Source organism: Galeopterus variegatus, unplaced genomic scaffold (assembly GCF_000696425.1).
Source record: "Galeopterus variegatus unplaced genomic scaffold, G_variegatus-3.0.2 Scaffold3891, whole genome shotgun sequence".
NCBI lineage: Eukaryota > Metazoa > Chordata > Mammalia > Dermoptera > Cynocephalidae > Galeopterus > Galeopterus variegatus.
In genome coordinates this window covers 169,131-179,097 of record NW_007730002.1, presented here as the reverse complement: position 1 = coordinate 179,097, position 9,967 = coordinate 169,131, and the positions used below count along the sequence as shown (strand labels likewise).

Below are 9,967 nucleotides of genomic sequence, written 5' to 3'. Positions count from 1 at the left end.
CGCGGCTCAGGAAGTCACGTGCTCGTAGGGGAACCCCGTGGGGAATCCCGGGGCCCCAAACCAGCACCGCCAAGCTGCAAAGCAGCACAACGAGGCGGGAACCTACCATAATTCTGGGAAGGTGCTTTCATTTTGGCTGAGACGAGCAGGGAAGACGACAGGCAAACCAATGGGACGTCTGTGAACCGTGCCGAAACGCTTAGATCTGCCTTCCATAACGCTTTACCCCAAGGCCTTCATCTTTTCCTCCTCGGGCTGCCTCCTGGGAGAATCCCTTGCCTCGATGTCCCAGCTGTCTGGTTCGCTCTTCAGCAGCGTCCATTCTGCTGCTCAGCCCATCCCTTGCAGGTTTCTTTTTCTTTGCATTTCAGCAGTAGTTTGTATTTCCAGGATCTCTCATTAATTCTCATAACTGTGCTTGCATTTCATGATGTGATATTCTTTATTATCCCTATTAGTATTTTCATTATGCTAATGTCAATGTCCTGATCACTTTTTAAAAATTTTTCATGCACAAGTTCTTTAAAAAGAAGGAAAGAAAAATACATATTAAGGCTGTTCTTTTCATGGTTTGGTTTTCCTCAAGTATTTGTGATGGGTTATGTCTCACTTATTTCTGTGCATGAGATTCCCTGGTAGCCTATTTTGCACTTTGCACAGACTTGGGGTGGGGGTGGGGGGGTGAGGCGGCTGCTGCAGAGTTTAATTTTTTTTAATGAGAGTGGGAAGAAGAGGATTTGTGACCTAGTAGCCACCTGGGGGTCCCCATCCCTCCCTAGCGTGATGGGCATTTGCTCCCATACTGACTGCTGGCAGCCAGAAGCAAAGACCCCATTTTCTGCTTCCTGGAAGGTTGTATTTTGGCTAAGTTTCCTGTTCTAGTACCTTAGTCAGTTACCCCATCAGTTTCCCCTGGTCCCTCTCTCTAGGTTTTTAATACTCTTGGAGATAAAAGCACGCTTGGTTTTGTTTCCTCGTGTACAAATGGGAATGACTGGAAAGGGTGACTGAGGAGCCATCCCAACATTTTAAAAATTATCTTCTTTTTCCATTCTTAAATGGAAACCAAACATCTTCACTAGGACTCTCAAAGGTGAATGAAAAACATTACTGGTAATAATCTTGTTACAGAAATGACAAAACACCTATTCTTTGTGTTGTGTTACAAATAAGGGTACGTTGTTTTTTAAAAAAAACATTGTTAAGCGTAAGAATTTACCGGAGGTGATCATTTGGAAATTGATGTTGGTACACTTTTATATCTTGGTAGAGCAAGGCACTGTAGATGCGTGCTGACCACCCATGTCCTATTAAGAAAACACCATCCATTAAAAACATTATGCTCTTTTGCTTCTGCCATTCTTGCCATGAGATACCCTGCGTCTCTGTGGACAATCACCACCCACCAACAAGGCCCTCTCCAGATGTGTTCCCTGGGTTTTGACCTTCTTGGCCTCCGAAACTATTTCTTCTTTCTCCAGGAAGAAAAATGGCATCTGTTGCAATTGATCCACACCTGAGTGTGGTGACTAGGGTGGCCCACCTACCCTTGGTGAGCTCCACATATGACCTCATGTCCTCGGCTTACGTCAATACAAAGGATCAGTAACCCTAAGTGAAGTCTGTGTGTGAGCTGGCAGAGAAGGGCATGAAGACTGTCACCTTGGTGGCTGTATCAGTCTTTTTTGTGTTGCTATAACAAAATACTTGAAACTGGGTGATTTATAAAGAAAAACGACATTTATTGCTTACAGTTTCTGAGGCTGGGAAGTCCAAAGTCCGTCTGGTGATGGCGACAGTGACCCAGGGGTCTCACATTGCAAGATGGTGGAAGCAGAGAGAAGACAGACTGTCCTCTTCTTTTAAAGCCCTCAGAACCACACCCCTTATCACCATTATTAATCCATTCACTACTGCATGGTCCTACAATCTAATCAACTCTCTAAGGCTCCACCTTTCAATGACCATAATAGTATTTCCCACCCTCTTAACAGTCACAGTGGAGGCTAAGTTTCTAATACATGAAACTTGGGGGACACAACTGAAGCTTCAATGAAACACAATTCAGGCTTCAATGAGTTTTGGGGGACATTATTCAATCCACTATAGTGGCTGTGACGAGTGCTCTGCTCATCATCCAGAAGCTAGAGCCACAAAATGGGATGGCCAACACCTATGCCTGCAAGGGCTAGACAGAATTGAGAAGAGATGCCTTTTCTCAATCGGCCAACGATGTGGGTCATTGCTAGTGCCAAAGGTGCTGTGACCAGGGCAAAAGATGCTGTGACAACTACCAGCACGATCACAGGGTTGATGGTAAGACAAAGGAGCAGTAACTGAGAGGGTGGAGATCAAGTCTGTGGTCAATGGCAGTATTAACAGTCTTGGGAGTCGGATGATGCAGCTTGTGATCCATGGGGTAGAAACACATTCACCAAATCAGAGCTGCTACTAGGTCAGTGCCTCCCTCTCATTGAGGAAGAGCTAAAAAAAGAACCAAAAAACATCAAAGGATTTGTATGATTCAGAAATCAAGTTACTGTGTTAGACTGGGATCTGCCTACCAAGATCCAGTCACACGCCTACCAGCAGGGCCCCAGCAGGGTGAAAGAAGCTGAGCCAAAAAGCCAGGAGACCATTTCTCAGCTCCATTCTACTGTTCACCTGGTTGAATTTGCCAGAAAGAATGTGCATAGTGGTGACGTCTACTCAGTGTTCTGCTATCCTCCTGTTAAGGAAGTGTCTGACAGTCTCCTCTCCTTGCAAGGGGAAGAAGGAATCTTGAGATGATGTGAAGGATTATCTTATTAACAATGTGCCCCTCAACTGGCTGGGAGGTTCCTTTGATCCTCCCCTGACTGAGTCTCAGAATGCTCAGGACCAAGGTGCAGAGATGCACGAGACCAGCTGGGAGGTGCAGCAATCTGAGAACAAAACTCACTAAACCTGTCCCTGTCACCAGTGCATGATGCAGCCGGCCAGGTGATACCTTTTGTTATGTAGAACTTTTGCTAAACAACTCTAAGCTGGAGAAGCAGCTAGCAAGGAAAAAGGTCTTCAGCTGTAGTCATTTTCAGCTGGATTAAGAGTTTTAAAGTTTCCTGGCATTAGCAGATGCGTTCTGTTGACATGACTGTTGAGAAGTGAATGATACGCTGGTCAGAGCCTGGTCAGAACTCACAAAAAGTTCAAGGACACTTAATGGTCTCATTGTGGGGCCATTGCATTGCCACCGTTACTGTCTGTAATGAATAAAAATACCATCATGGGGGCTGTGGTATAAACTGGTGTCTGCTCCAGTATGGTCTGAGCAGACCTCATCACTGGTTTGTCTCACGATGCATGCTTGTATAACTTGATTTTAATTTTTAAAATTTCTTATGAAGGAATGCTACCTTTGAATTCAATAAAACTCACTGCAGAATAAAAAAATAATTAATTAAAAATTTAAAAAATAAGGTAAAACTGGAACACTGGTCAAGTGCAGTTATTAGGTTAACTCCTCTCTATGTCTTGTACCTTGTTGTAACAGCCATAATTTAAAATTCAAATATTTACTTTTTTAATCCAGAAGTTTGAGGGCCTCTTGTTTTCAGTACATAAGCACTTCATGGATAGAGGTGTGAGTTTCAGCTTTGTTTGGGCAGATAGCAGAGGACTCAGAAAGTAAGGATTACTTTCAGTCTTAGATAAAAAAATGATTCTAGCACATAAAGGCTAGAGAGTAGCTGGGCTGGCATGCTGCATTCCCATCTTGATTTGCAGCACACTCGGATTGAATAAATGTTTTCACTTCCTTAACATATTCATCAGTTACACTGGATGTCTGTGCATTGGCTCTCACGAGAGTAGGCAGGCATGTAAGTTAGCACGCTCTGGCAGATTCAGCCCAGCCCAGTGCTGAATCAGACTTTACCCATCTCAAAACTTGAGCCTTCCCTTTTGTGGTTTCCATTTCTCTCTACTCTTTCAAGAGGCAAGACAACCTCACCCAGCAAAACTTACATTTTTGACCAGTTCATAAAAAATATGATAAAAAACCAGACCAGAAATACGTCATTTCTAACCTTAGTGGAGAAGTTCATTTAGCTCAGACTTTACTGTGCAGTGTTTTTTTATTTTCTCACTGCCCAGTAGCCGAGCGAGAGAACACACACATTGACAACAGAACCCAGAGCTGTCTGCCCTGGAAATGGTAAAGTTTCTATCAAGCATGCTTTGATATGGTTCAAAATACTAAACACTAACACCTTCAAAGTTTTGAGGAGCCAAAATTCTTAATGCAACGTAATTCTCTTATGACTTAAATTCCAGATGAAGTCAATTGTAGCCATTTCTTTGTCATATGTAGACATGATATGGCTTCTATGTCAAAATGTTGTTTATAGATTCTGCACATGTAAGTGGTAAACATGATTTTTCCATGTTAACATGCCCTCCACTTCAGGCAGAACATGGAGCCTTAAATGCAGACCTTCAAAGTCAAAGTGGCAGGAATTGGGTTAGGTGCTCAGGATACAGTTGTGATCAAGGCCAAGATAATCCCTATTTTCAGGAAATCACAGGGTCATTTGGATGGTTTCCTATGGTGCATGCTTTCTCGAGTTCTTACATCTCTAAATATGGTTTTGTTTTCTGCAAGTGCCATGTGTTGCAAATGGTCATTGTGGAAACCATTATCATTAGAGGAGATGCGAGCACAAAAATCAGAGGTCAGTATCACTACATTATCAATAATAGTGCTAATATTTTTGTGTGTGTGTTTGTTTTATTTTATTTTAGTCTTCAAGCTGATGACCTAGATGTTGTGAGTCAGGTCCAGAATCCAAGTTTCCCACCATAGAACCATCCCACAACACCCCTACACATGGCCCTGTGATCTGCTGTCAGATTCTCCATCTATATGCCTGAGAAATATGATGCTGTCATGCAAATTAAAGACTACTGTCCTGGGAGTTAGGAAACATGGGGTCTCCTCTCTGTTCTGCTGCTAACCAGATGCGAGACCTCAGGCAATTCCTGAACCATCTGAATTCTACCACCATGCGATGGTAGCATGTGTCCCAAGCTCGACAGTCAGCTTGTTTGATCCGTAACCAGACCCATATCTTTGGCTTAGTCCTTTCGTTGAGCTGATGATCACAATGTGCGAGGTGCAGGACAACCATTGGTGACAAGTAGGCACTTTTCATTTCCCCTTGAGGAGGTTGGGAAAACTTCCAGAGAGGGCAGTTCAACAGGGGAAATGCAGCAAGTCCCTGGGACTGGACATGTGGGCATCAGAATGTGCAGGGGTGCAGGGGTGCTGCGGGTGGGGTAGGGAGCAGTGTGGAGATGGAGCAGGCACAGGCAGAGAATGACTTTGCAGAGCGATTGGAATGGGAAATGTTTTGCTATTGATTTTGATTTTGCAAGTGTGGATGAGAGAGTCAGAGAAAAAGAGAGAGAGAACAGACAATTTTTGATAAGAGAATAGGTAGTGTTTACTTTTTTCTGATGAGATTTTCTTTCTCTGATATTAAGAAATTCAACTTGGTTGACAAGGGCATGCCGGAACTGGGCTGCAGACATAGGTACAGAGAATTGAGAGGGAGATCTGAGGAGCTATGCTCCTAAGAGGCGGAAATGCCCTGCCAGTGGCAAGACCCCAAGTCCTGCCTGCAACCCTGTTAAACCTGTCCATCTTCAATCTGACAGCATGAGTCTTCAGTGCCTTTAGTCCCTTGGCCTTGCTGCAGGTGTGTGGAAAGGTGTGGCAGCCGGGGGCACCCCTGGGCCTCTGCAGAGGGTGCCCCAGGGCCTCCACCCAGGCCACGTGCTCTCCCACTTGGACAGCATTCGACCTGTGCTTATGGAGTAGCCACAGCAGTGCAAGGGTTGGCCCTGAAGACTCTTCCTTTACACTGTCCCAGGCTGTGATCTGAGCTTATACTGGTGAGATGGAAATAGATAGAAGACACATGGGCCCTGCGCCTGTGAAGCTGAAACCTGTCATTCATTCTCTTGCACTGTCCCATTCCCATTCTGTCTTCTCGAGACACTGTGCAACCCCGCCAGGTGCCTCCAGGGTAGAAAAGGTCCCACTCTGTGAAATGAGCGCAGTGGCCTTCAGTGGGCTGCGGAGGTTGTCTCTGCCTTGAGTGGAGAAGAGGCAGGACATGTCTTTTCTTTTGCTGACTATTTTGTAATCTGCTGGTGGTTTCTGGTGGCTCCATGTTGGTGCGATTATCTGCAATGGCCAAGGTGATTTTGTGCGAGGGGACTGGAGGATCATGGAAAAAGAGCAAGTCCTCAGTGGGCCCTGTCACTCTTTGGGGACAAGCCGATTCCAAGAATGCCACTGTTACCGAGGGATGGCAGGTGTGCCATGGACTGGTTTGGAGTTAGAAAGTGACACTCACAGCCCAGCTCTGTGAACGGCCTTTCCGATGATTTGCAGATCTTTGAAGGACCTTGTGTTGAAGACGACGGTCTGTGGAGTAAAGGGGCAGGATGACAGAACAAATTTGGCCACCACTGAATTTATGATGTTTTTCATCCTGAGCACAGCACTAGGGAATCTCTAGCCTGGGCAATCGGTTGATTATAAAAATGAGCTTTCTTTGTGCTGACAATTCTCATTTTGTATCCTATTTTAGAAATGCAGATACTTCTAACTTTATCCCAAATGTATCTAACCTTGTCTAGTAAAGAAAACTTGAGCGTTTTATAGCTCTATAAATATTTAAGAAAAACAATGGACTCATTCTAGTTACTTTTTATCCTGTGTACTTGCCAAAGAAAGGAAAGAGTAAATATCAGAAATCTTATCACCAAGCACAAATTGCAATTTACACATAAATCAAGATGTAATTCGTTCCATAAATCATTGGCCTCCTTAGAAACCTTTTACCCTCCTTGTAATAATCTCTATTATGCCGTATAAATAAAAGTATTACCAGGACCCAGCTGTGTTCATGAATCACAATTCAACTTTCTCCCAGAAGTACAGACAAATTGTTACATTTTTATCCCATTACCTTGACACTGATACAGAATTAGCCATTTCCTAAATCAGGAACCCACAAAGTTCTGAAAGCGACAATACCCTCTGTTGTGTCATGGAAATAAAAGTGCCCTGTGTAGTTTTCTTAATTTATACACTTGCTTAACCGTTGCAGTAAATGAATCATCAAAGCCATTGCCAAGTCTCTGACAAGGAGAGCCATTAACTAGAGGAATTTCCTATTGCTCTTTGGGATGCTAAACCCTGAGTCGACAGGTCCCATTAGCTTGGATGTTCTGGTAGCTGAACAGCAAACCTGTGTTTAAGGCATTGTAGAAGTTTTTCATAATGTCCCTTTCACGTTGCTGCCCTCTTCAGGGAAGTTCCCGACTCAGAAGGTATGAACCAGCCATCCAAGGGAATGCTCAGGGGAACCAGCTGTCAGGTGGTCACCTGAGATATCATCCTAGATAAAACTGAAATCCTAAACATCTATAAGTCTATTAACATGTATAAGAAAAGAACTTTCCCCTTGATATCATAACACTATATACACACATATATGGAAAGATAACTCAGAAAGCAGAGCAAAATGGAAAATAGAGTGAAAACAAGTCAGAGGGGTAGCCCGCTAGTATATGAACTCTGTGACAGCAGGATCTTTACCTGTTCTGGTCACTGCTGTGTCACCAGCACCTAAAATAGCACCTGGCACACTGCAGCACCCCCAAAATACTTTTGAATGAGTCACTTTGGCCTTTGATGGGGAGGTAGTTTGTTCCTGATCCTCAGGTGAGGGGTGAGATGTTGGGATTTCAAGAATGGGAGGAGCAAATGTCAAAATTGAGGGGTTAAGCCATGAAAGGATATACCTTGCATGGTGGGGGATAGGTCTGAATTTTTTTCAATCATAATTAATTGAGGGCTGTGGTCTGTACACATTGTGATAATTTTCCTTTAAAAATGGGAGGCACATAGATGTCGCCCACAGTGAATTCTCTTTGGCCATATACAAAAAAAGTTGTCCTGCCCCACTCCCTCCAGGATATAAGGATCCCCCATGTAACAGTCATGCGTGGACTTTCAGGGTGAGCCCTGCCATATCCAGTCCCACTCCCATCAGTTGTAGATTGCTTGCAACGTTTGCAATCTTGGAATTGCATTTCTGCATGACTTTTTGTCATATGAAGTCTTAGAAAGCTGGTGTGTATTCTGCATCTACAGCATAGCTTGGTTTGGACGGGCCACATCTCAAGTGCTCCATAGCCACGTGTGGCTACTGGCCACAGTGTTGGACAGAAAGGTCAAGAAAGTTCACACGTTCTTCCACTCAAAAGACATCTGAATTATGCTACGTCTTAATTTTGAGAAATCAAGTCAAGTGGGGGTAGTAACTCAATCATGGAATCATTATCCTAAACCGAACTAGGTAACAAGGTTGCACCAACCTGTCTCTGTCAGAGATCTTTGTTGTTATGGTCACTGCTGTTGTTTAATGTTCTTCACTCAACAGTGTTTTTTTTTTTTTTTTGTCTTTTTCCGTGTCCAGCAACGGATCGCAACCCTCAGTGTCGCCCCCATACCGGACCGGGACTGGCAACGGGATCGCAACCCTCGGTGTTGCTCCCGCGCCTCGCTCAGCCAGTGAGTGGGAACCGGTCTGTATGTGGGATCCAAACCCTCAGCGGGAGCGCCGCCGTGCTTCCCAAGTGGCGCACTATCGCAGTGCACCACCGGGCCGGCCCATCAACGGTGTGTTTGATAAAAGAATCAATGAAATGCACGGCTGCAAAAAAATAGCATGCATCATGACAAAGACTCTCTCCTTTGACTAAACCCAAGTAAGCCTCCTCTGAGTTCTCTTTCTGACTAGTCCCCACCCTTGAGCTCTGTCCTTAGTCCAGTGGCTCTGCCTGCTTAGCCTAGTGTTAGCCAGAATCCTGCTGGGTCTGTGCTGCAGATTGGCTGCCCCTCCAACCTCATTGGAACTTTGCCATCACTGTCACTGCCACCAAGACCCTCACCAGATGTGTTTCCTGGACTTTGGACTTCCCAGCCTCTGAAACTGGAAGCAGTAAATTTCGTTTTCTTACAAAGTATCCACTCCCAGGTATTTTGTTATAAGCAACAGAAACAGACTAATAAGACAGTCAGGTTATTGAAAAAAACCCATGGTTGGTATCTGACCATTCTTGATATCTGACCAAATGCCTCATCTCCCACCCTTGATATCTTGTCACTCTGCCTGTCTCCAGTAAGAAATCTGTCAAGATGGTTTAGCCAGAATCCCCCGTACCCCTGAGGTTTCCTTTCAGTAATTTTTTATCCACTGACCCCCACCCTACTCCTTGGCTATAAATCTCCACCTGTCTTTGTATGCAGACTTGAGTCCAATCTCTCTCCCCTTCTACGAAACCCTGTTGTGGTAGCCCTCCTTGAGTAAGTCTTCCTTACGTCTTTAACAAGTGCCATGAATAATTTTTTCTTTAACAGCCAAGAGGGTGCTAATGGAGAAATGTGACAAGAACGTGACCTCCTATAATGGCCATTGGTTGGGTTTGCCTACTGCATAACTTTTTCCTCTTCTTCTGAGGTATCTATCCATCTCAATCCATTCCTGTTGCTTATAAAAAATACACAGAACTGGGTGATTTATAAAGAAAACAAAATTGATTTGCTTACAGTTTCAGAGGCTGGGAAGTCCAAAGTCCAGGGAACACATCTGGTGAGGGTCTTGGTGGCGGTGACAGTGATGACAGAGTATCACACTGTGAAAATGGTAGAGCAGAGAGAGAGAGACAGACTCTCCTCTCCTTTTAAAGCCCTCGGAACCACGCCCCTGACCACCATTTTTTAATCCATTCACTCCTGCATGGTCCTACAATCCAATCACCTCTTCAAAGCCCCACCTTTCAATGACCATATTAGGATTTCCCACCCTCTTGACAGTCACAGTTGGGGCTAAGTTTCTAATACGTGAAA

General features: G+C 44.4%; 1 pseudogene; it reads left to right on the top strand.

Moving 5' to 3' along the window:
- The first annotated feature begins 1,489 nt into the window (after nt 1-1,489).
- LOC103601815 lies at nt 1,490-9,265 on the top strand (annotated as a pseudogene).
- The last annotated feature ends 702 nt before the right edge of the window (nt 9,266-9,967 follow it).